At 52.3% G+C, this 26,449-nt stretch overlaps 1 protein-coding gene across 2 annotated transcripts in view; it reads left to right on the forward strand.

Annotated features, from left to right (window-relative positions):
* Window positions 1-2,035: 2,035 nt before the first annotated feature.
* NEK6 (NIMA related kinase 6) overlaps window positions 2,036-26,449 on the forward strand; it is a 90,010-nt gene continuing 65,596 nt past the window's right edge. The window contains exon 1 of one of the 2 annotated variants that reach the window (XM_069476769.1): window positions 2,036-2,073. The gene's annotated coding sequence lies outside the window, so the exon portion shown is untranslated. Of the gene's footprint in view, window positions 2,074-9,976; window positions 10,094-26,449 lie in introns of those variants that run through there. The other variant, XM_069476771.1, reaches the window with a different exon arrangement.

Genomic DNA, 26,449 nt, shown 5'->3' on the forward strand with positions numbered 1-26,449 from the left:
CCTGCCTGTAATCCTAGCACTCTGGGAGGCTGAGGCAGGAGAATTGCTTGAGCTCAGGAGTTTGCGACCAGCCTGAGCAAGAGCAATACCCTGGCTCCACCAAAAAGAAAAAAAACTCCAGCCAGGTGTTGTGGTGCACACCTGTAGTCCTAGCTACTTGGGAGGCTGAGGCAAGAAGATTGCTTGGGCCCAGGGGTTGGAGGTTGCAGTGAAGTACAATGACTACTGCACTCTACCCAGTACAACAGAGTGAGACTCTGTCTCAACAACAATGACAACAACCAAAAAACAAGAAACCCCCAAGGAAACTGATTAGGCCCCTCTCCGGCAACCCAAAAGAACCTCAGTAAGGAGTTGCTTTGCTCTGCAGCAGTTGGGAGTTGGATGGGGTTGGATAATGTTTTGTAATCCCACGCCTCTGCTTACTGGTTCGTTGCTTCCTTTTTTTCTTGATTGTAACTTTCTGCGGAGACTGGTCTTTGGCTGGGAGCAGGAAGGCCCCCTTATAGTTGGGTTACATAGGTAAACGGGCTTTTATGATGCCCAGAAGGCAGTAGCTGCTCAGTAAACACTCATGCCCGGCCATCTATACCCGAACGTGCCCTTGCACTGGACCCAGAGCGGTTGTTTCAAGGCCCCAACTAACCATCGCCTTCGTGCTTTCCAAATGGCTGAGGCTTCCCTGCCTCCCACCCCCCACACATGAATTCTTAACCTGGGAGTGCAGGAAGTCCTCAGAGAGCCTGCTGGATCGCTTTCCTTTCCGCTTCCTTTCTCTTGCTCTCCAGTGGGGGCTGGGCTGGGATGCAGCTGGCAGGTGGGGGGGCTCTCCCCCAGACCACTTCTCTGCACAGCCCCTCACACGTCACAGGCAGGCCCTGCATTCCTCCATCCTTAATGCCCCCTCTGGGAACACAGGCCTTCGGAAACCTGAGCCGACCAGCTAACCGGTGCAGGCCTGAGGGAGATGGGCCCAGACGGAGGGGGACAGGGAGGGGCTTGGCTTCTGCCGCTGAAAACAGAAACCACAGTCCTCCCCCTCCCCTTTCAGCTGCTAGGGGCTTCTCGGCCAGGGAGAAAAAGCGTTGGCTTTTGCTAAACTCACTAGGGAGATAGGGCTGGAAAAGGAACGAACTCAGGATGGTTTGTCAAGGGAGAAGAACTTTCGCCACGTCTACCAGGTGCAAAGGTTTTCATGCTGGGGATCCTTCCCTGCCCTTTTAGGCTTCTAGAACAACAGGGCAGACTACTAGCAGGACCAAAATCAACCAGAGAGGTGAAGCTACTAGCCCAGGGTCACACAGCCAGGAAGTCGAGGGGCTGAGGTTCGAATCCAGGTAGGTTCTCCGCATCACGGTACATACGCCCCGGTACAGTTGGAAGTCTCTCCGCTCCTGCACCCCTCTCCCTGGTAAGGTATGAAATTCTTCCCTTGGGGATTTATTCATTCCATTGATGTAAGTCTCCCCCCCCCACCCCCACCCCACCACACTCTTGGAATCTTAAAATTGTGGCTCATTAGGCCCAAAAGGATCATTAGAAAGTAATTTGTCCAATTCCTTCTCCTACAGGTGGAGAAACTGACTCAGAGTGCTTCAGCGTGAAGAGGCTTGTCAGGCAGACGTGGGTGTGAGTCCTAACTCCTGGGTTTCCTTTCTAGGTGACCTTGGACAGTGTTATCTTTTTGAGCCTGAATTTCCCCACCTGTTAAATGCAGATCACAAATACCTTCACTGATGAGTTGTTAAGATTAAAAGGGTCCCAGGTTGGGGGCAACAGCATAGTTCCTGGCACGCGGTGGGCACACAGTACTGGCCGCCTGCCTTCTTGCTTGGCAAAGGAAAACTGAATCTTAAGCCTCTGAGATGAGGATTATCCCTTTAGAGGGGCTGGAGGGGCAGAGATAGGACGAGCGTTATGCTAGAGCTGGTCTGCATTGGCTGGCAAGAGCTGATTGTTAAATAAGAGCTGCTGGTTAAATATCTGGGAATTGCAAGGCAGTTGTTGGTAGCTTTATATCAGCCATGGTGGGAGTATTTTACACCACAGAAATCGGCAAATGCTGCAAATGAGGTATTTATTTTTTCTTTAAATAAAGGCCTGTAGTATGGGACTTGCCAGTAGTGGGAAGTGGCTCGTGGGATTATTACACTTATTCTCCAGAGGAGACTATGGGGCGAAGGGAAAGCTCCCTCTGAAAAAGCAGCTCACGAAAGGCAGATTGATTGGAGCAAAGGCAAACATCTATTTAACGTGTCCACGGGAGCTTTCAGAATGAAGACCCAGAGATGGAGGGGAAATCGCCCATTTTTATGCTTAGGTTTGATAAAGTATGGACAGTCGTGTAGAAATATGACTGGAAGAAAGGGCATGTCTGATGCTGATGGACTGAGCGGGGGAAACCCAGCAAGGCCTGTCTTTCTGGATTCTTCCGCCCTCTCTGAGCAGCATTCCTTCCTGCTGGGCATGGGGCAGGGCCCAATCGGGAACGGGGGTCTTATGACCCACAGTCAAAAAGGCAGGTCAGATGATTTCTTTATGGCCGGTTTTTACATGGAAAGGTGGAGGAAAAGTTAAGTAATATTTTCCGGTTTTATAGCCGGCTTTGGGGAAAGGGGGTTCTGGTTTCTATGACCCGCCTTGGGGAAGAGAGATTCCAGGTTTTATGACTAACCTTGGGGGAGAATGGGACGGAGAGATAGGAAGGCAGGGGAAGGTCAGAGGAAAACTTATTTCTGAGGCCTTCATTTTGGAGTATTGTTTTCTGGGGCTAGCTGTGCCAGCTAAATGTATCTGAATAACTATTATGAATTGCAGCTTCCCTATGTCCCAGCTGTGTGACCTTAGGCAAGGCACTTTACCTCTCTGAGACTTTTCTGTCAGCTGGGAAAACTGAGGCAAATACCCAGCAATATGGGAGATGATGCTGACACCCCCCCATAGCTTGTTGGGATGGTTAAATGAGATGATATATGGAAAATGTACAATGCCAGGCTCTGAGCTTCGTAAACAATTGGTGTTAATATTTTCAGCTACACGCTGGCTTGCTGTCTTCCCATAGTGAAACCTAACCTTCTGAGAAAGATGTTATCACCGTAATTTCCGGATGAGGAAACTGAGGCTCTGAGAGGTGCAGTGACTTGTTTAAGGCCATGCTGCTAGGAGGTGGCGGAGCCCAGCTTTGGACCCTGCTCTGATTGGCTCCAAGGCTGAGTTTCTGTCAAGACCTCTTGGCCCCAGCCCGGTTCTGGGAGGCCGGCTGCAGAGCAGGGGCTGTGGTATTTGGCAACAGGCTTCAGGCAGAATGGGTGGGGTCAAATGGCCATCTGCCCCAGGGGTCTGGGTGAGCAACTTGGCTCAGAGCCCAAAGCCTGCAGCGCTGGGCCACGCAGGGCTCACGCGTGCTGCCGCTTCCACTCCTGGTGTGGAGGCTGGTTTGGGGCTGGGGGTCGGGAGTGGCAGTGCCCAGACCTCTGCGAGCCCCTTCTCAAATAAGACTGATCAAACCTTCTCTGGTCCCCGCTCCTTCCCTCTTCCTCCCCACCCCACCCCCAAGACAAGCCTAGCGTGTCCCGATGCTCAGAAAAATTATCCCCCTTCCCAGCAAATGGGGGACAGGGCTGAGAAACCCACAGCCAATGCCCACCTCTTCCTTTGGAGCATTTGCCTTGAGTTTGGGATTTGGGGTTGATGGACAGATGACATCATCGGCCCTAAATCCAAGGGGCCCCTTGCCTCCATCTCCTTTGAGAGCAGCCAGCCCTGTGGGGCATGCGGACGGAGCCTCAAGCCCAGAGGAGGACACATACCTCAGCCACAGGTGCCAGGAGTTTCAGGAAGGGTGCTTGGATCCTCTCACTTGTCTCCCAAAACTTAGGGGTTACCTGGATGCCTGGGAGAGAAATACAACCAGAGTGAGACCCAGCTGACTCAGTTCATTTATTCCTCCACTCCTTTATGAAGTGTGTTTTGGACACATTGGCTAGCCTCTCAAAGCATCAGTTTTCTCATCTACAAATTTTCTCATCAGAGACACCGATACCCTCATCACGGAGCTGATGCGTGTACTATGTAAGTGCAGAACTCAGTGCCTAACTGAGATGATCTATTTGCTCATTTATTGATTCACCTGGCCAGCTACTGCTTCATGAAGTTCAGGGTGGCCATATAATGTATTGTCTAATCCAGGACACTTCTGAGTGTGAAAGCGGGCACTGCCATTAATTATGCCGGGACAGCAGGCATTACCCAGGACCCTCCTGGGTGTGCAGGGACTGGTCATGCCACCCATCTTGGGTCTTCCCTGTGCCAGGCTCTGGGCAGGTGCAGGAGGGCAAGGCGAGTCCACCCCCACCCCCACCACAGGGGTGGAGAGAGACAGATAGTCTCATTCAGCTCAATATCAGGAGAGAGCAGGTGTCCGCAAAGCAAAGCAGAGCCACAGTCCCAGTGTTTTGTGAGCTTATGAAATTCCTTCAGAGGCCAAAGTAGCACCCCACAGTTCCCCACTGCCATGTCTGTTGTCCCCGAGCAGCCAGAACCGCCAACTCTTTCACTGCGGAGCACAGTGGTTTTGAGTGTTTCTCTTGGGGACTGACATAGAGCCAACTCCTTTGATATTTCAGTATTAACAGTCTCTGAGTCTCACTTTCCTCATCTGTGAAATGGGCGACAATTGCCACCTCAAAGCATAGCTAAGAAAGGCGCAGTCCTTGGTGCTTGTCATGGGTCATTAGAATTTGAATCTGTTCGTGGAAATAGCAAGTATTGGAGGGTGGTGGAGAGAAGTTCAGGGATGTGGAAATGTGCATTTCTGCCTCTTGCTGGCTGCATGGCCTTGAGCAAGTCCTATCTGTGAAGCGTAGGTTGATAATCCCCAAAGGCCCTCCCTGCCTTAATTTAAGATGGTTAACTTTGGTTGTTTCCACATTCCAGGGGCCTCCTGGGTGTGGGGTCTACCTTGTCAAGCCAGAACTCGGAGTTGGCAGCAGTCCTGCCAAAGGCGGGAGTAGATAACCGTTTAGCAGGCCCTGTCACAGGATCAGCAAAGCAGGAAAGGCTTACAAAATGCTTCCCTCCCGCAGGAAGAGTGAGGACACCCTGCACTTAGTGCGTTATTTCTTAGAGCCTGGCCTCAGCTGCTAGCCCGGGAGCACAGCGTTCACCTCTTCACTGAGCTCACTGAGCATTTTCAGGAATACGGTATCATGTAACCACCCCGATTCTGCAGGAGAAGCTGACTGCCTCCATTTTACAGATGAGAAAACTGAGGCCCAGAATGGGGAAATGGATTGCAGGAATTTTCACTGTGAAGAAGAGACAGACTGGTTTTTTCCAAGCCTCAAAAGGACCCATGTCTGGGCTCTTTCAACAACTCTACAGATGCCTGGAACAGAGAATAAAAAAACTGTTAACCCAAAGCCAAACCTCACGCACGCGCATGGGTACCAGTGGAGAGATCGCTCTTCTTTGCCCCTTTGATGTCTTCTGTCCCCCAACCAGATGGCAAGTCCTTGAGGGAAGGGGCTATGGCTGAAACTGCTCTTACCTCTGCAATGCTTAGAACGGTACACAGAGCAGGTGCTTGATCAGTGTGGATTAAATGCAAATATTTTGGAAAGTTCTGCAGTCATACAAAAGGAAGCTCTTTATGGAGTTGATAGAAATGGTCTCCAAGAAGTGATGAAAACATAAAGTGTATAATAGTGTGGATCGTATGCTATCATTTGTGCAAAAAAAAAATACGAAAAATATATGTGCATACACATACATGTCCACATACACATACACACAAAAAACACATCGGGAAGAGTGTGTTTGGCGATACTGGTTCCCTCCAGGGATAAGAATCAGGTGTCTGGGGGTCAGGGCTGGAAAAGATACTTCTCGCTATGTGCCCTTCTGTACCTTTTGAATTTTGAACTGTGGACAATTATTATCTACTCAAAAAATAAATTAGGGTGGTGGTGGTAATAGAGAAAAAAATAAAAATAATTAATTAATTAGACATCTTTAAAGTTGAAATAGCTAAAAATGGGTTTGCTACTTTAAAAAGTGAGCCAAAATGATGGTGTGATGTTTCCTGCATCCCCATCCTTATCAAAATTTCCCACGGTGAAATTCTAGAAGGTCAAGGTCAACAGGGCTCTTGAAGACCTACCCCCATTTTGCCAGTCGGGAACTGGCCCAGGGTCACACAGGAAGAGCTGTGGAAGAGGTGGGGAGGGTCCTAACTCTTTCCCCAGCCAGCAGGGTTTGCTGCTTCTGAAAACGTAACTCAACTGCTTAAACTCTGGTGGAAGTTCTCGGCTGGACACGCAGACATCAGCATGTGGAGAAGGACCCAGCAGACAAGAGGCCCCCATGTCATACTTGGAATCATGTAAAAAATGAATCCTCCAATGCAATGGCCTTTGCACACAACCAGGGTGACCATAGAGGTTGATCATCCAAACCAATACACTTTCAGAGTGAAAGCGGGTGTTATTATAATCAGACTCAGATGATGAGAGCCAGTGAGACCTCCTGGGAAAACTGGGACTCTCTCCCCACAAATACTCCATCATGGCCGGGCGAGGTGGCTCACCCCTGTAATCCTAGCACTCTGGGAGGCCAAGGCAGGAGGATCACTTGAAGTCAGGAGTTCGAGACCAGCGTGAGCAAGAGTGACACCCTGTCTCTACAAAAAATAGAAAAATTAGCCAGGTGTGGTGGTGCACGCATGTAGTCCCAGCTACTTGGGAGGCTGGGGCAGGAGGATCTTCTGAGCCCAGGAGTTTGCAATTGCAGTGAGCTGTGATGGCACCATGGCACTCTAGCCCAGTCAACAGAGCGGGGACTTGTCTCAAAAAAAAAAAAAGAACAAAACAAAAAGAAAACAAAAACAAAAAACCAAAACAATCGCCAGAAAGCTGGCAAGAAGACATTTGGACAAAGGGCCTTCAAAGGAACATGGTCTGATTCCAGTTCCTCCTCATGCCTCCCCTGTCTCCCCCACTGCACACTCCCCCTAGTACTGACAACAATATAGGCCTTGAGTAAACCTGGATTCGAGTGCTGGCTGTTTCCTGAGCCTCGTTTCTCCATCTGTAAAACATAAATCCTGACCCCTCTCTACAGCAGCACTGTGAGAATGAAATGTCTCCCGCAGAGCCAGGTGCACAGAGCGTGCCCAGCAAGCACTGGTTCCTCTTCCCTAACGCAGAGAAAGAATGAAACGACACAAGCTGAATCCTGAAACTCTTGGGGGTGAACAGAGAGAGACTTTCTCCCAGACCAGATTCACAAAATGCCACCGCAGGAGGAAGTGTGTCAGGCCCTGCACACAGGGAGATGTTGGTTCTAGTTCTGGGAGTCATTTTGTGAAGCAGCTCTTCACAGTGACTCATTTTGGGACTCACTAAAAACTCCTTTGAGTTAAAAACAAAAGTCGAGTGGGGCTTAGGTTGCATCGTACCTTTTCCCTCCACTCCTGCGCTGGCCAGGGTGGTAGGGGTGCTGCAGGAAACTTGAGGGTCTCTGGGCAGATTAAACGTGATTCCTTCCCCCATTCCCCCCACAGCATGTTACCAGGGGCTGGGACGATCTGCATAGGGCCCAGGCCAGAGGGAAGGAAGACAGAGGGGAGAAGGAGGAAGGCCAGGAATGGGGGATGGGGGTGACTTCTCCCACCGCATCCCTCAAGTCCTGCTGCTGCACCCCGCTGGCTCTAGAAGCTGATAGTAAAGGCCCCACCCCCTCCCATTCCTGAATTACAGTTGGGGGGGGGGGGTGCTTCTTTATTCCCCTGACATGACACTCAGCCACAGATATAAGCTTGTCTGCAGCCAGACCTACCTCTGCTGATTACCAATGGCTGTGTGATCTGCGACATGTTGCTTGACCTCTCTGAGCCTTAATTTCCCAACTAGAAAATAAGGACATTACAAGTAGCTATAAAAGGGGTTCTGTGAGGCTGGGGAAGGGCTTCGCAAACAGGAGAGATATGTGGGGACAGATATGTGGGGGGCCCATTCCTTCTCTTCCTGGTGTTCTGACACTGCTCCCCACTTTTCCTCCTAGGGGGAGTCTCCAGTTCTTGCTCTGTAGTTAATTAGGATGGTTCTCCGAGCATGGGATCTGCCCAAAACACAGTGTCACTTCCCCTACTCCCTCATATAGGCCTCAGCTCAAATGTCACCTCATCAGAGAGGCCTACTCCACCACCAGCCATGGAAAAGCACCCCCGGGTCCTCCTAATCGTTCCCTGCTTTATTTTTTCTACCAAACTTATTACCCTTTAAATGCCAGATATTTGCTGTGTCTTCCTCCCACTGCCCCACCAGACTGGAGCCCCAAGAGAGTCAAGGCTATATTTTGTTCACTCCTGCGTCCCAGTGCCTAGAAAAACATACCTTGCCTGTGAAAGGTGCTCACAGATATGTGTCAGGTGAGCGAATGAACTGTTCGCTGCAGGAATATGGCCAACATCTCTGATCTGCTAGTAACACTGTAATAACACACTATCTCAGAACTTCTATTTCTTCCTATTATTTTTTGCAATGTTTATTTCTTGCATTTAACTTTTCAATCTATCTGACATTTATTATGGTATATATCCTGTGAGGCAAGGTTGTGAACGGATCCCCAACTAAATGGCTTAAACAATTTGCAGAATGATCCACTTCCTCCCTGTTGATTGTGATGTCAGCATTTTCATCCACAAGAGCTGGGACTAGGCTGGCTCCTCTGGGCCAGCTGCCACCCTGTCTGCCCCATTCTTGCACAAGCAGCCCAAGGCTGTGTTGTTCTTGAGGCAGGGCTGCCTAGTGATTAGGCACCAGGCACTGAAATTAGACTATCTGTGGTCCACCTTCCAGCTCAACCAACCCCTTACCAGCTGGGTGACTCTGAACAAAAGAAATTTGCTTTTCTAAGTTTCATTTCTAAACCTCGTCAAGCCCATCTGTAAAATGGGCATGAGGGTAGCATCATACCTCCTTCAGAGAGCAGCTGGGACTGAACCCCATCAGGCAGGCAGCGTGTGCAGCAGCAAGTCTGGCACACACAGTGGGTGCTCAGTTGCTGTCACTATTACTATATTAATAGGTCACAGCCAGTTGAAGCACCTTCTCTCACCGGGCAAACAGAAGCCCAGCGGGAATTCACCCTGTGCCCGGTACAGCACTGCGACAAGTTGGGCAGCTGACAGGCAGTCACTATCTCTGGTTCTCGCCCTCCTGGGGATGCTGCACAGTTTTGAATGTGGAGGAAAGGCAGCCAGGGTGGAAACAGGACCTGTCCCAGCCAGGAGTGGCCCCTCTCTGAGGAATTAGGGTCCCCTTAGGAGGTGAAGCAGGGAACTGAGCTGCCATCCTTGGGCCCCATGGAGGCTTTGACTTCCAGAGGGGGTGTTAAGCATTCATTAGTGGAGTATTTTACTACTTCCAGAAACCTCCGCACATGGACTCTTGCTGGTGCCTGGGGCCACAGGAAGTGGGGAGCTCAAGATGAGGAGGCGCTGGCTGCTTTGAGGGCAGGGAGCAGGGCTTTCACTTCATCGGGAGCCTCCTTCAGTGCCTGCATCCAGCTGGTGCACAATAAGTGCTTGTTGGTGGACCAATTTCAGTATGACTAGCACTGTGACAGGAGCGATGTTAGGTGACGGGGAAGACAGTGATGCATGGGAGGGGTCCACGGGTGTCTGCAGACCCTGATCCTAAGTGTCTAGAGCCCACGAAGAGGGGAGATGCTGGCCCTGACCTCCTGTGTGGGTCTGGGCCTCAGTCTCTCCACCTTTGAAATGGGGAGGGCGGCCCCCGCGCCGTCCCAAGGCGTGGCGGAGTGAAAGGGTCCGGGCGTGGGGAGGGCGCAGCCGGGTCGCCCCCCGGAGCCTGCGTGCCGGCAGCGCGCACGAGCGCAGGGGGCGGCGCGGCCCCGCGGCGGGGAGGGGCGGGAGCGCGCGCGCCGGCCCGCGCAGGCGGCAGCGGCGGCGGAACCGAGCGGACGAGCGTGCGGCCGCGGCGCCGCCAACTCGTGTGGGACCCGCCGCTCCGGCCGGCCGCCGGTCCGCGCGCCGGAGCTCCCGCCGGCAGCCGAGCTCGCCCGCCCGCCGGTGAGTGGCCTAGGGCCGGGGCCGGGCCGGGCCGGGCCCGCGCGGGTCGGGGAGGGGCGGGGGCCGGGCCGCGGGGCCGTCGCCCACACCCGGCCGAGTGCGGCGCGCGCCCGGGGCAGCGCGGGAGGCTGTGCACGCGGGAGGACGCGCGGGTGTCCGTGGCCGCCGCGGGCGGGCGTGGCGGCGGTGTCCGTCCGCGCCGCGGGCTTGTGCTGGCCGGCGTGTGTGCGTGTGCACGTCGGGGCGGCCGGCGTGTGGTGTGGTGTGGTGTGGTGAGCGCGGGGAGGTGGGCATGGCTCCCGCTCAGCCGTTTCTGGAGTGTTCTCTTTGGTCCGAGGACGGTGCCCCGCGCTTGGCGGAGTGTGTGCGGGTCTTGGGGAGTGTGTGCGCGCGCGCACGTGTGTGAGTGTTCGAGAGTGACTTGTGAGCACTTGAGTGAGCCCGGGAAGGCAAAAGTGTGCCTACGTGGCTGTGAGTGTGTGATTTGTGCGCGGGAGTGTGCGAGGGTGTTTATTACCGAGGCCTAAGCGCCCGACGTGCCTGCCCTGCCCGGAGCCAGGGAGCCCGCGGAGAGAAGCAGCCTGGCGTGGGCCGGGGCCGGGCCCGGCCTGATTTTAGGGTCGGAGGACAGACCCGCAGAGCCTGGCTGCACCTGGCAGGGGTGGAGGTCTTGGAGCCAGACCCTATCAGGGCTCTGGGCCGACCCTCCCAGGACACACAGGTTAGGTGGGGGCTGTGGTGGGCCCCTCCGCCAGGCACCAGAAGACTAGTGTTCAATTGCTCTAAGTACCCAGCTGGGTTCCCTGGCTTTTGTTCTTGGCTTTCTCCAGCCAGGCCACATCTTATCCCTTTCTCCAGGCCTGGGAGGCTGACCTAGACTTCTCAGTGTATGTGCCTGCCCTGCTAAGGAGATAGATATTCTTCTGCCTGACTTGTCAGGGCTCCAAGTGTAAACCCCCAAGACAGTAACATTGATCACAGCAGGCTTGGGACACCTGGGACACTGGCTTCTAAGGTCTGTCTTTGCAGTTCTGACTAATAGTTTGTGTGTGTTGCGCGTTTTATAAATATTGAACATCTTTGCGGTCAAACATCTTAATTTCTTTATAGCAAACTTTAAAAACTCTGGTGCTCCCTAGTTCCTCTGAATTTTCAAAATTCAGCTTGCCTCTGTGAGGGGAAAATGTCGTCGTAGGAGTTTGGTTTACAGTATGCGCAGGCGAATCCTGGAGGCACGCTTCGAAACTGTGTCGCTAATGGAAGAAGAATTTCATTGAAAAGGACGCAGAGCCGGCTGGAAGCGCCTGCTCCCAACATGGCAAGCTCACCAAATGAACTTTGGACATTTTCTTTTAGCAAACAAAACCTGGAAGGAAACAAAAAAGACCCACATTCTTTTTCTTTTTTTGTCCTGAAAAGTGAAAAAAAAAAAAAAATACACCTTCTGGGTTTGCTGGAAATGCTGCCTCCCTTTCCCCCATAAAGGCCAGGCGCTCCCTGTATCCCCCACCCCCAAATAAAATACGCCTGTGGGGAGCCGTGGAATGAGTCACTCCCTGGCAGAGCGCCCCACGGGCAAACATTTGGGAAGGTTCTTGCCTAACTTCCCAGAAGAAAAGGCCCAGGATTTAAAATGGTCCCTGTGGTTTGTCAGCCTCTGCTGTCCCGTCTGCTTCGGAAATGACTAAAAAGTAGTTTCTATCTCCACAAAATAAAGTCTCAGACTTAAGCAGTGGCCCAGGTTGCTCTGGATTTAGAGCTGTTCAGGTTTCCAGAAATGGGGCGCCTGGCTTTCCCAGGTGGCGGGACTGGTGGGTTTGAGCAAGGAAGGAGGAGGGGAAGGGGAGGAAACTCACATTTACGGAGTGCCTACTCTGTGCTGGGGTTGTTCATGTCCCAGTGGCCTTCTGCTGCAGAAAATGGCTTTAGTTTTATGCACAAGGAAACTGAGGCACAAGGAGGTCAAGCCCACGTCCTGGACAGCTAAGAGGAGGTAGAGGCAGAATCCAGAGTCACCTGCCTGACTTCACACTCCTCCTCCTTTCCATTGTACCCGGGACGTGACATTTGACTTCCTAAGGTGCAGACTGGATGCTGAGTCCTTTACCACATGTCTGTTCATTTAATTCTCACCGTGAGATAGAGGTTATTATTTCCATTTTACAGATGAGAAAACCGAGGCTTAGAGACATGAAATAACTTGCATAATTTTGTCAAAGAGGCATTACGATCAATGGTCACCATTTATTGAGGATATACCCTGGCATAGTGGTAAAAGCTTTAATGGCCTTATTTCACTCAGTCCACTCACTGACACCATGAGATGGGAGCTGGCATCATGACTGTTTTACAGATGAGGAAACTGGGGCACAGAGAGATTCAATAATGTGCCAAAGATCTGATGCTAATATGTAGTAGAGCCTGGGTTTGAACCCATGCTTGTCTGAGGAGAGCCTATGGTCTTCCCATTGAATTTGGAAAGTAGCAGTTGCTATGGACTGTGTGCCAAGCCTGGTGCTAAGGTCTAGTATTGTTATCCTGGTTTTATAGAGAGGGAGGTTAAGTAGCTTGGGCAGGATCATAAACTGGCAAATGGCAAAGGCAGGATTCGAATCCATGTCTGTGATTCCAGAGTTGAAGTTCTCAACCTTAAACTGCATCTGGCTGCCTTTGTCATGCTTGTCTCACTCTCTCTTGCTGCAAAGCCCAGTGTTTTAAGACAGCAACCCTGCAGGGCTGGGTTGCTCCAGACCTGGGAGAGGTCTTCCTGAAGGTGCTGTTGGCTTTCCCTGTCCACGCGAGCACGTCTGGAGCTGATGACCAATGCCCAGGGCTAGGGCTACCAGAGAGAAAGGGCAGGAGTTCACATTTTTTCTTTCCTTTCCAAGTGCCACAGATACTTTTCATAAGTGTCAAAACAATTGTCCAAAGGAGAAGAATACTTCCTCCCTCTTCTTGGGTTAGAACAAGCAGGGAGTGAGAGGGTGGAGAGTGGAGGACCCTGGTGAATCATCCAGGATTAAATACAGGTTGGCACCTCCAGATCCCAGCACTCTGACCCCTGACGATGGGGAGTCACCATAGGCCTGACTCTCAGTTCTGAATATCTGACAACATCATTTCTACATCGGCTTCTTGTCACTCGTCATTTAAGTCCCATGCCTGTTTTTTTTTTCCTCGTTCATTTCCATTTCTATCACAGTTTCTGCTACACTGTGCTTGAAAGGAACGTGTTTGAGGATCTGTGTGGTTTGGGCTATGTTGTGTCTCCTGCAAGTGTCCTTTGGTATTGAAAGAAAAAGGTATTTCTCTCCCTTCCACGTATGTTCTGCAAATTGATGAACATTTGCAAATTGCTTTGAGATGCGTTAATTTAAGGTGTGAAATAATAGATCTTGTGTGAAGGCTCAGCCACATTTCTGGCATTGATGGATTTCTCTCCCGTCTGGCCTGTGATTTGGGGAGGTAAAAATAGTCCTTGTTTCTACATTTTTATGTTTTTTTTTTTTTTTGCTGACATCATTCTTAGGAAGTGGTGTGCACATGCATGGAACTTAACTTTCCTTGGCCATCACCTAGGAACACAGAGCTCTGGGAAGCAAAGGTGCTGCTGGAATTAGGGGAGTCTGGGGGGCTGGCCTGGGCACCCTTGGGTATCTGTGAAATTGCCGTGAAATGAGCGGGCAGTGGATGGCCAGCCTTGTCCGCAGATCAGCAGACTGTTGAGGGCCTCAGTGGCTTTTTGGTATTTGGCTGTCTTCTCATTTCTGACTCTTGGGTAATGGCAAGATAGCTTTTTGGGAAAATGTTAGTTGAAAAAGAAAAAATCAGGCCAGCAACTTTACCCCTTCCTGTCTGAGTTGGGTCATATGCACACAGTCCCTTCCTTTGGCCAAATCTAAACTAAGCCAATGGCCTTCTCAGACTCAACTTCCAGATGGAGGAGCCGACTTAGGGGCAGGTCGGTTGGTGGTGTAATTTCCTGTGACGTTAACTTTGGGAACTTGAACTCGGAGTGTGATCTAGCATTTTGACATCTGTCCCTCTAACAGGACTTGCTTGTGTGGAAACAGACCCATGTATACGGGCTGCACTGTTGTCTCCAATTCTGGATTTTTCCACAGGCCACTTCTCGGGTGGTCTGGTGGCAAAGGCATGGGTCTTCTAGCCAGGCCTCCTGGCTTCCTCCGAGGGCAGGATCACAGCACCCCACGAAACCCCACTGGCCACCGCCACTGTGGTGGGGATCTGTGGCTGGGCCAGTGACAGGAGCGATGGGAATTGAGAGACAGGCGGCCAGGATCTGAAATGCATTCAGTTCCAATGGCCTTGATTCTCATGGAGCAGTTCTTTCTTTCTCCTAGACATCTGTGTGATGGTGACCTCATAGGAAAGAAAAAAGGGGCTTTATGTAGGAATTCCATAGAGTGTGAAGGAATTCCGACAGGGGGAGGGGGAGGGAAGTTGCCATTGGGAGTCTACAGTGCCTGCATTTTCCCTGAATTGTTTAACCCTCGCACTTCAGCATTAGGCTGGGGGGCAGGGTTGGTACAGAGATCCCTTTAAGGAGAAAATCCCTCCGTCCCAGAGCTGTGGCCAAGGCTGCTGGGGTTAGTCCCGCAGACACGTTCTACTGCAGGTGAGCGGCAGAGCTGGACTCAGTCCACAGCCCCTTTCTCTAAGGCCTGCCTTCTGCTGTTCCTTGTTCTTAACATCTTTCAGACTTGGGATTGTTGGGAAAAGACAACTGCAAAGAGATGGGGTTACTTTACAAACGACCTTCAGCTCTGATGAGTCCAAGGTGCCCATGAGGAATTTGGTGGCTCACAATCCGGAGGGCACACTGGGGTTGAGCCCCTGCAATCATGTTAAGAATTTGAGCTTGGGCACCAAATGGAGTGAGGCTCGAGTCCCAGACCTGCCCCTCCTGAACAAGCCGGTCACCACTGAGCCTCGGTTTCCTCATCTGGAAAACAGGGACAATATTATGACCTCATAAGGCCGGGGAGAGAACTAAGTGCAGTGATGCATGTAAAGTGCTCAGCACATGGGCAGCACCTCGTATGTGCTTCTCCGGGATTTCATGAAAGACGCAGAAAATATTCAGTTACCAAGGACCTGCCCAGGGCCACACAGTGGGAGGGCTGGCACTTTGCCCGAAGTGTTTTCAGTGTCCCCTGCATTGAGGCCCTACACAAGACTGAAGGGGGGGGTACCTGGGATGCCTTCCAGGTGCCACTGAAGCACCTTTGTATGATCATGCCCCCAAAATCAAGGGGAAGGAGACAGTGGCAGTTTGGAAAGAGGCAGGATTTAAATGCCAGGTGCCTCAGGAAAATGTTTGGAACTCCGTCTCTGCCTTCCCCACCGACCCCCCACAAAGCCAGGACAGCGAGCCTTGTTAGTTTTTGGTGTGGAGTTGGAGAGTCTCCGAAGGCCCAAGAGCCGTGTCAGCCGTGGTGTGTTATGAAGCAAGGCAGATGTTTTGTTAATTATTTACACAGCGTCGCCCCAGCAGAGGTCTGTACTGACAGAAGCGGCTGTCATAGGCTGGTCCCCTCCCCCCAGGGAGTCCTCACTGACGGGTCACACTGCAAGGCCAGAGGGAGTCCCCATGCTGTGCACCCTTCTGAGGCGTCCAGGGTTCCCTCAGACTGGCCCGCTTCCCCCGAGGGGAAGGAGAGCTCCTTGTCCTCCACAGGTGGCCACCCCTCCCTGGGCGGCTTCTGTGGGAATTTGCCAGCCCTCCGCACTGAGACCCCTGTGGTGTATGTGGTGAGGGGAGGGCATCACTGGGTCTGGAGGTCCACTCCCCAGCACAGTCACTTGAGAGAGGAGGGTGTCATGTGGGCCCAGCCTCTACTTTCTCGTCTGGAAAATGGGCCAGCAACACCAGCCACCAGGCCCTTGATTGTGAGGCATGAGTTGGGGTGATTTGCCTTAGAAACTCAACCTTAGGATTGGAATTTTGAAGAGAAAGGGGTCTGGGATCAGAGCCTTCCCTGAAAGGCCACTGAGGTTGGGGAAGGTGAACTTAGGGAGGGGGAAGGCAAACCTAGCCTGCCTTCCTGTTACCAGCTTTGGGTAAGGAGGTTTTGCATAGGAGTCACTGTAAGAAAAGGTTCTTCTAGGAAACGTCCAGGCTGTAAATCCGTAGGGACAGAAAGCTGATGGGTGGTTACCAGGCCTGCGGGGAGGGGAGAATGGGAAGCCACTGCTTCATGGGTACGGGTTTCCTTTTGGGTGATGAAAACGTTTTGGAACCAGATAAAGGTGGTGATTGCACAACACTGTGACTGTAGTAAATACCGTTGAACTGTTTGCTTTAAAATGGTTAATTTTAAGTTATGTGAAAAAAGTGTTTTTAAACAGAAGAGAAAATATTCTGCTGTTTTTTGAAAAAAGAAAAGCATACAAGCCTCTCATTTTACAGATGGGGAGGCTGAGGCCCGAGAGAGACCACGACCAGCCTACGGGCTCACGTGCGGTCTGAGCTGGTCTGTGGCCTAAATCAGATCACTGTTCCAGCTTTCAGTCCAAGGCTCTGGGCTGTGGGTGAAAAGGTTGATGCAAAAGTGCAGACCGTGCGCTGTCGTGTGGGCCGAGTGGACGGTGTTCTGTAAACTGGAGACGCCTTGCTGGCCAGTACGTGGTGTATCCGTTCTGTCAGTCATTCAAGAAATTCATCCCAAAGTTCTCGGAGCTGGCACAGAGACCCTCCAGCAGCCCCACCCCGGCCCCTCGCCAGCTGCTAGGGGCAGAGGCTGTGTCAGGGCCCCCTCCCAGGTGCTTGTGAATGACTTGCAGCACACGAGGCGTCTTCGGGGACTCACTCTCTGGGGAATTAAGAGACGTGAGGTTTGCCAGAGGCCTGAGAGGACTGGGGTGAAGGGCAGGGGGACCCCAAGGCGAGGGGGCAGGCGAGGCTGGGGCTGCAGTGTGAAGCCAGGAACTTAATCCTGCTTCCTCAGCCTTTGCTCCCTTCAGTAGACCTTCTGCGCCAGGCACTTGCCGTATGTCATGCTGATCTAACCTTTTTACATGGGTGAACGCACTTCATCCTGCCAGGGACTCTGTGCTGTGGGGACTGTTTGTTGTGCCCATCTAATAGGTAAGGAGGCAGAGACCCAGAGAGTCCAGGATACGTGGTGCCTGATCACCCGTGTGCTGTAAGGATGCCCGCAGCCTGGGGGCCTGCCCTCCGGAAGTGCCCACGATGTGGCTTTGAGCTGGTGGCCAGGCCCAGGCCTGGGCAAGGGCCTCCCAGGCAGCTGGGTGGAGCAGTGTGCACCAAAGTTCCGTGCCAGGGCCATAGAGTGTTCGTCTTGTCGTCACATTTGTCATCTGCCTCCAAGCCTGAACACAAGCTCCAGGAGGGTAAGACATGGTCTGTGGCCACAGTTGCATCCTCTGTGCCCAGCACTGTGCCTGGCACATAGTAGGAGCTCAAATAATAGTTATTGAATGAATGGAAACTTTTAAGTGGGCAAATGGCAGGATCCTTGGCGAATGTTTACGTGGAATTAATGAATCTGTTTTCAAACATTGCTCTCTGCAAGGGCCCCCTCTCACTCCCCAAGTGGGCAGCAAAGGGTTGAGTTGTACCAACCAACCCTTTCGTGGGGAGAAGAGGTTTCTTAGAGAAAGGGCTCATCCAGCCAGGAGGAACCTAAGCCCAGAAGGGCTGTGCCTCCCCGAGTTATGGGGTCTCCTTCCTGTGCCCCTTCTCTGCAGAGGCGGCTCCTAAATGTCTGTGTAGGAGGGCTTTGGGTTGGACTGGCTGGGTGCCGTGTCTTAACGCTGCATTTTCTGTCAAGCACTTGTTTTGTTTTAGGGGGAATATCTTTTAGTGGTTGCTTTGGGAAGGGGCTAAACAAGCCACCTCTGAGCACAGACATTGCTGTTTGGCACATGAGCAGGGCCCCAGATTCCATCCCAGCCCAGAATGTGGGAAATCTGGCATTGAACGAAGAAAGATTGCTTAGCTGGTGTGGCCTTGGTGGGATCACTGGGCACCACATGGCAGACAGGGAGCAAGAGCCAGGGAGCCCACCCCGTGGGTTTGGCGGGTCCAGTTGAGTCCGGCTGGATTCAGCCACACCAGGACCTCAAGTGTGGACTTGGCGTGCTTGACTGAGTCAGTGTGTGTGCATTTCCTTTGTTCGTCTCCCTCAGGAATTTTGGTGGCCTTTTGTGTTTGTTTTAAATGCCAGCCGCCTCAGCTAGCCCAAGAGGAAATGAGGACCGGATTTTTGTCTGTGCAGAGGCTGGGACAAGTGTGGGAGCAGTCTGCTCTTGGAGCCAGCCTGGTGGTGACAACATGGCATTCAGGAAACACTCTGGGGTTTTCTGTAGGGGTGCGGGGCACCATGGGTGTCGTGCTGCCCCAGGGCTGTGCACTGCGATCACCAAAATGAATAAGACTCGTGCCCAGGTATCACAGTGCCATTCGCCCAGGGGCAGCTTAGCACCACAGCCCTGTGCTGGCCCCCACGGAAATACACAGGAATCAGACGAGATCCCTGCTCCGTCTTCCTAGGGAAACATGCAAAGAAAATACTGACACTCCAAGCTCCCACCTTTCATCTGCACATACTTTTCTAGTACCCCGCACTGACCGTCGGTAGTTGAGGCGTGTCATCACCCAGCCTTCCACACTGCCCAAGGGGCAGTGGTCTGTACAAGTACTGCAGTGCCATTTGGGGACAGCACAGGCAGTTTGGAAGGTACCGTTTGGTGTGTGAGAAGTCCCTGGATGCTCGAATGGCTTATGGAGTGGCATCTTTGAAACTGCACAGTCTTGACAATTTCAGGACATATGGTCCCTGTGATGTGCTAATGTTAGCAATTGAGATATTTAATTACCCAGAAAAACCCCCTTTCCTACCCAGTGCAGGTTACTGGAGAGCCTTTATTTCTCAGGAGGAAGGTCTTGCACGGTATAATTCGGACCAGCAGATAGGGAGTCATTATCCCTCATTAATTTATTAGCTAATTAAGTAGTTTATCTGGTCACACGTTTATTCCTTCAATTGCCATTCATCCAGCGATGTTCGTGGGTCCCACTCTGTCCCTGGCCTGGTGTTAGGCACTGGAGAGAGGATGAAACAGAACAAATACTACTGGGTCCCTACTGTATGCCAGCCCCTCGGGTAGTGCTGCAGGCTGCAGGTGAGGGCATTCACTTCTCAGTGGACATTTACTGAACACCTACTATGCGCAGACTCATGGAGATGCGGAAATGAAAATGACACGGGCCCTAGTGGTTTGAACTCTTGCAGTGTTTTGATGGGATCTTTTGGTTCTGGCCCTCTGCTTACCGTGATAAACCCAGTCACCCGCCATTCATAGGCCACATGATGACGTCCCCAGAATGAACCAGAAATAATCCAGATGCCCCAGGAACCGATGTGAGAACAAGGCATCCCCTTCACACGTTGTGTCTCGGTTCAGCGTCTTGCCACCACCCAGCATTTTGAGACAGAATGTGAGATCTCGTGGTTGGCTAAATACATAAATATTTTATGTCTCGATATTCTGAAAATGAAGCCCAAATGCACAGAACTGCAGCACATCAGTGCTATAGATCATATGTTATAATAATCTGATGACATGTTGTTTAAATATTTATGGACTGATGCGACATGACAATGGGGGAGAGAGGCGTCTCGGAGCAGAGTCGTGGCAGATGCTGGAAAGGAGGGAGCAGATTCTCACGATCCCAAGAAGCGTTGGGCCATGCTTGGGTTTCTGATTTGATGTTTTGGGGTTTTAGGACAAAGCCATGGCTGACATTTATTGAGCACTTGCTGTGTGCCATACCCTTCACTGACATCATTTCGGTGAATCATCGCAGCACCCCACAGAGAGGAGGAGGCTCTTATTAACCCCAAGTTATAGTTGGAACACTAAGGCCTAGGGCAAGTCAGTGATCCTCCCCAGACCCCAGAGCTAGTGAGTGGTCAAACCCAGTTTGACCCGACTCTGTGCTATTCTGCTCTGTCGGTGATGGGTCATATCAGAAACCTCCCCCCTCCCCCTCCTGGGTGACTCCTTGCTTGGTACTAACTGGACTTTCTAGATCACAGGAAAGGAAGGTGACGTCCGTAAACATCAGGTGGGAATTGAACGAATTCCTAACGCCCAAGGAACAAATACCTAACCCAGGAGGGCGCTGAGCAGTGCGGAAGAGTCCCCATAGCCTGGTCCCTGGCACATGGTGGGTACTCAGGAGATGACAGTTCCTGCCCCTCTGCCTTTCTTTTCATTATTGGTTTTGTAGTTGTTAAGGGAGTTCTCTGCAGACTGTCCCCCGTACACGTGTCCTGTGTCCCCGAAACCTTTGCCTTGGCCTCATCCTCTCCCTGCAGTGTCCTGGAAGATATCGAGTAGTAGCCCATCAGTCTCCAACAGCCCAGTGAGTTAAGTCGGGGTGTCCTTGCTGTACACATGAGTCTCCCAGAGCCGACACTAGCATCTCTGCCTTTGGGAGCCCCCCTGAATGTGCCAGCCTGAGTGGCTGTTCCTTCCACGTCCTCCCTGATGCCGTCTGTTGGACGTGCCGCTGAGCACTCCATCCCCAAGTCTGCTACCATCAGTCCTGCCTGCCTGCAGGGTAGAGGCCTCGAAAGGTTGAGGGGCACATCCCCAGCACCTGGAATGGGCCTGGCACACAAGACGGCAATAGACAGCCAACCATAGAAGTTCAACGAACGAGACCTGTAGGGTGTGGGCCAAGTATCTGAAAAGTGTCTCAGGCAGCGACAATCTCAGACCCAATGGTGTCTTTCAGCTCTGCAGAGGCCTAGGGGTGTCCCCACGTCGCCAGAGTGGGATGGGGTGTGTCAGAGGGTCATGGAAATGGAAGGCAGGGCCAGATATGTAATCGTGGGGCCCAGTGCAAAATGAAAATGCAGGTTTCCTTGTTCAAAAAGCAGGGAAAAACAGAAAGTGCTTTTCTTTCCTTTGCAGTTTCTCTCTGCATCTGTCATGATGGTTTTTATTTCTTATGGAATGTCATGCGCCCTTGGACACTCTCAGGGCAAGTGCAGACCCTCACAGGTGCCAGGGGCCCTATCCTGTGACTCCAAATGCAGGTGCATCTGAGCCCGGTCTCCGCATGCCTGTACCTGGGCCACAGGTAGCAAGTGGCAGAGCTTGCTGGGTTGCAGAGCGGGCAGCTGAGTACCTGTCCTGGGAGGCAGGACCGCACGTGGGCTGAGGCTCCATGCCGCCGGCACAGGCTCCGTTGTTCCACCAGACTTTACTCAAAAAATACAGATTCAGAGATAACATGAAGAATTTCAAGACAGTGAACCCAGGGAATGAAACCCCATGCCTGGGGCTCCCTTCTGAGGGCAGGGCTAGGTCACTTGGACATAGGCCGGCCTTGATGGGAGGGGCCCTACCCTCCTCTCACCCCCACACACATTTATTACAGATCAAGGGGGCTTTGTCAGTTTCCCGCACCGGGTTAGGCCAGATCTAACTTGAAGGGAAAGTTCTGCTGTTGAGCATCGTGTGCAGACCACCGGTGCGGGAGGTGACCACAGTCAGTCGGCCAGATGGTGGGTCCCCCTGCTCATCGTGGGCCTCTGGTGCCAAGGACACACTGTGGACATGGCCCTCCATGATCTAATCCCTCACATCATTGCTAGATATTATTGCATTAACAAACCCATCTCTCTGATTTCCTGTCCTTGAGTGACAAGCATCAGAAATCAAATGACGAGGTTGCTGACCTGCTTGCTTAGGAACAGTGCCAAGCAGGTGGTGCCCCCGAGAGGGCAGGGAGCTCACATTCCACCAGCCACACACTGTTCCCTGCCCTGAAGTTGGGGGGCCAGCAGCCACAGGGAGTGGATGTCTGGCTACTCTGGAAGACACGAACAGAGTGAGGCTCAGGTGAGGAGTGCTTGCTTAGTACCGACCGTGTACCAGAGACCCGGCCAAGTGCTTTATTTGTGTTGCCTTCATTAATCCTCGTGACAACTTTGGGCTGACCCCATTTTCCAAATGAGGATAACTGAGGCTCCGAGAAAACCATAAGCCACACCGTTTAGATAGTGAGATTTGAACCCAGGCCCGGCTGACTCCAAAGCCAGTGCTCTTTGCACAATCCCAGGCACCCTGGATGGCTGGGGCCCCTGTTCCCACTGTCTGCTGCATGTGTGTGGGGGGTGGGACAGGAGCCAGACATCAGTGCTGCTGCCTGTGGGCTCGTGGCTCTGAGCAGTCACCCTCATCCTCGGCAGGGAGCAGATCTCAGGGCCACAGCTACAGCTTCTCCCCTGCAAGACACGGCCAGCCCTGTGGCCATTCTTATGCCTACAGAGGCTGGCAGCTGGCGGCTGGGTGGGGCAAACCTGGATGCAATTCACACCTCTCACCGCCTTTTGCTCACTGTGCCACCTGGGCTTATCATCTCCCACTTGGGCCTCAGTGTTCTCGTTTGTAAAGTGAAGGGTAATATCAGTTCCTGTCTCTGGGGGAGTTTTCACAACCAGGTGGGGTCAGCTGTACAGCCCTCAGTTCCACGCCAGGCCCAGCACAGGCAGTCAGCAGTTGGTGATTGTCTTGGTGAAAGATGACACGATGTGGGGTGAGGACCAGGCTCGGTGGCACCTGTGACGCTCAGGAGCACCTCCCCACGCCGAGTCACATTGGAGGTCACTCAGCCCAGAGCCGCCCCTCCCAAGGAATTTATCTCTTCCTCCTTTTGTTTGGTCATTCATTCACCCAGCAGAGCCAGGCGCTGTGCTGAGATGGAGGCATGAGCCAAAGGAACAAAGTCCCTGCTCTCACGGTGCTGGCATTCTGGTTCATAAACAAGGAACAAGTACGCAGTTCCTGGCCAGGGAGCACTAGGGAGAGAAAGCTGGGAAAGCTTTCTGTTTGGGCAGTTTGGATGGTGGATTGGTCCTCCCACCGTCTCTTTCTTCCCTTGAAGGGCAGTCCTTGAGGATTTAGCATCCTGCCTTGTGTGTAAGGTCTTGGCTCTCCCAGAGGCCCCAGGAGGGCCTTGTTGGGCTTGCTTTGCCTCAAGGTGCCTGAGAAATCGGTTTTCCCAGCTGGAATGATCCTCAGGCTCCCCCAAGACTCACATCTGCTCCCTCCAACAGCTGTTGTCATGGGGGCCGACCTGGCCACTCCTTAGCAAACTGACTCCTCCTGGTGACCTTGCAGGGCAGGTCCTCTTAGTTCCATTTTACAGATAGAAAAGGGAGGCTGAGCCGGGCTGAGTCGTTTGCTCAGGAGCACACGGTGTGACCGTAGCCGAGCCAGGATTTGAATCAAGGCCTTCGGCCCCCAGAGCACGTTCTCAAATTCTCAAAACCACTGTGCCCCGGTGTGAACGGGTGCTTCTGTTGTTCCAGGCAGCAAAAAAGCCACAGGTTCTACTCAAAGAAGCAGATGCTTGGTGAACACCTACTGTGTGTCTAGGCCGTGCTGGGTACCGTGGGAGGGTTCCGTGGAGAAGAGTGGAGACAGTGGTGCTCAAATTGGCCTGAAAAGTGAGCATTTCCACATGAGCCAGAATCACATTTACTCCTTGCTCCAGGGTTGTGAGGTGGGTGGAGTGAGCTTCACTTTAGGGATGAGGAATCTGAGGCTTTCCGAGATCACACAGCCCCAGGTGGCCTCCTGACCGCACGTCACTTGCTCTGTCTGCCATCAACCCTGCTGTCTCCGGACCAGCTTCGGCTTCTACCCTAATTCTGCGTTTGGACAAACTGAGGCCTAAAGAACGTTTTAGCAGCTTGACCCCAAACTGGGGAGGGGGGTTCGTCCTTTAAGTAATCATGGAACTGGACATCATTCCACAGAGAAATTGCTTTCAAAATGCCCCTGATTCTCCGGGCGGGAGAAGACCAAAGAAATAACAGGGTGCGATCAGGACGTGTGTCTGTGATTGGGGAGGGGGCCCCTGTGGACCCCTCCTGGGTCTGACAGCCAGGGCAATAGGGTTTTATGGCATCTGGAACAGACAAGCCTTTTAAAAGAAAATGGTTCCAGAGCTGTCCCATTCCACCGTTGGCAAGCAGTCCTTAAACGGCAGAGAAACAGCCGTGCTCTGTATTCACAAAATGGTGAGCTGGCATTTAGGCCCATTTATTTAAAGCGGGAGTTGAGGAGGCTAAAGACTTCAGCTCTGAGTGGCGGCTCGCGCTTGCTGCAGCAGGGGAGCGTAATCTTCAGGGCTTTCTTCCCATTTACGGGTTTTTTTGTTGTTGTATATTTGTAAAATGAGGCTTCTGCTGGCAAAAGCAGGTTTTAGCGAGTGCGGCAGCTCTTTCAAGACCTAATAAGGCCCCAAAGGAGGGTGAATTCCAGCAACACTTTCCTTCCTGCCCCCCTCAGAGCCCCCCCACTCCGTCTTGCCTCATACACTTTGGGCACAGGGTACCATTCATCTTGTCTCCCATTAATGGAATTACCACCATCACTTCTGCAGGACGAGATGGGCCCTTTGGAACTGCCTTGGGGACAGAGGCAGGATTGGCCGCCAGGCAGTTTTGCTTAGAGAGGAAGGGAAAGAAAAAAATGAGACAGAGGAAACTCTTACAAATGTATGCTTCCTTGGGTGTTCAAGATCCTTGGCCTCGGAGGAAAGGGGCTGCAGGGCCGGTCCAGTCCCACTTCCTGCTCACATCCCTTGTGAGCTTCACCATGACAGGGCATGTGATGGCCCCCAGTGACAGATGTGAGTGGGGCTTGTCACCTGTGCACCGAAGCCCTTTGAGTTCAGAGGATGGGAAAGAAGAGACCCAGCATTTATGGAGTGCTCACATATGCCCAGCACTGTGCTGGCCGGTTTGGGTACATCTTGGGGAGTGGGTCTCTTTGACCCCATTTTTAGATGAGACAGCAGAAAGCCCAGGGAGTCCAGAACTTGCCGTGTGTCACACAGCTCATAGGCAGTAGCTCTGGGGTTTGAACCTCCATCTGTGCATTTTCCTGGGGTACCAGCAGTGCCACTCCTCGAGCCTCCAGGAAGTAGCAGAGTGAGGACTCGCAGTCCAGATGCCTGTCACCAGCCTGCCCTGCCTTAGCCCTGATTCCATGTGAAAGTGAACTGACTTCCGGGGGTCTTTGCTGTTACACAGTAATGCCTATCAAGGGCAATGCCGAACAGCACATATTCCATCTGGACATCTAGTGGAATTTCAGGGGTCAGGGGCCCTGAGAATGAAGGAGCGATGTGGGGAGTCGACTTTCTTGACTCATTCTGCCTTCTATCCTGTGTCCCATTTGCAGCAAGGCTGGCAATACTGGTCATCTCCAGTGCCAGCTCTGCTGCCTGAGATGCCATGTTGAGAAGGCTTCAGAGACTATGGAATTGATTAGCAATGTCTGCTCGGTGCACACAAAATGAAGAGCTGGGTATGAAAAGGGCCAGAGCTTAGTTAGTACATTTCTCAACCTGAGCACGACCTCAGGGGCACCTGCCCTACCTTGTTCTCTTTATTAGTTAATCGTGTGCCTCCCCACACCGTAAACTCCTGGAGGGCAGGACTACATGTTCTCAACCTGAGCACACCCAGGGGGCACCTGCCCTACCTTGTTCTCATTATTAATTAATTGTGTGCCTCCCCACACCGTAAACTCCTGGAGGGCAGGACTACGTGCCGGCACACAGTGGGAATTCCACAGATACCGGGAGGAAGGGCTGATGAAGACTCCACCACCAGAAAGAGCTGTCAGTTGGAATTCTTCTATAGTGAGTGTCTCTAAAAACATTTTGTTTTCTTTTTTGAGACAGAGTCTCGCTCTGTTGCCCAGGTTAGAGTGCCGTGGCATCAGCCTAGCTCACAGCAACCTCAAACTCCTGGGCTCAAGTGAACCTTCTGCCTCAGCCTCCTGAGTAGCTGGGTCTACAGGTGTGTGCCACCACCCAGCTAATTTTTTCTGTTTTTAGTAGAGAAGGGGTCTCACTCTTGCTCAGGCTGGTCTTGAACTCCTCAGTTCAAGAGATCCTCTCGCCTCTGCCTCCCAGAGTCCTAGGATTACAGTTGTGAGCCACCGTGGTCGGCTAAAAACACTTTTAGACTTCTAGAGATGTGATCTCGGTGCCCACATATTGAAAACAGGGCCTTCCCTTTCATGTCACTAATTTGCTTGGTGTTGGTAAGTAAATAACTTCACCTCTCTGAGCCTTGATTTCCTCATCTTTGAAATGAAGGTCATTCTTCTCTCATAGGACTATGGTGAGGGGTGACTGAGTTGATGATGGTTGTGGAGCCCCGAACCCACAGGTAACAGGGTTGTTGTTCAGAAATATCAGCTCCAGCTGCCTCTCCTCAACCTGCTGCCGGCACCTGCCCTCTGTTGGGCTGAGCTACAGGCTCTCTGGGC

The sequence above is a fragment of the Eulemur rufifrons genome, chromosome 7 (genome assembly GCF_041146395.1).
Source record: "Eulemur rufifrons isolate Redbay chromosome 7, OSU_ERuf_1, whole genome shotgun sequence".
Taxonomy (NCBI): domain Eukaryota; kingdom Metazoa; phylum Chordata; class Mammalia; order Primates; family Lemuridae; genus Eulemur; species Eulemur rufifrons.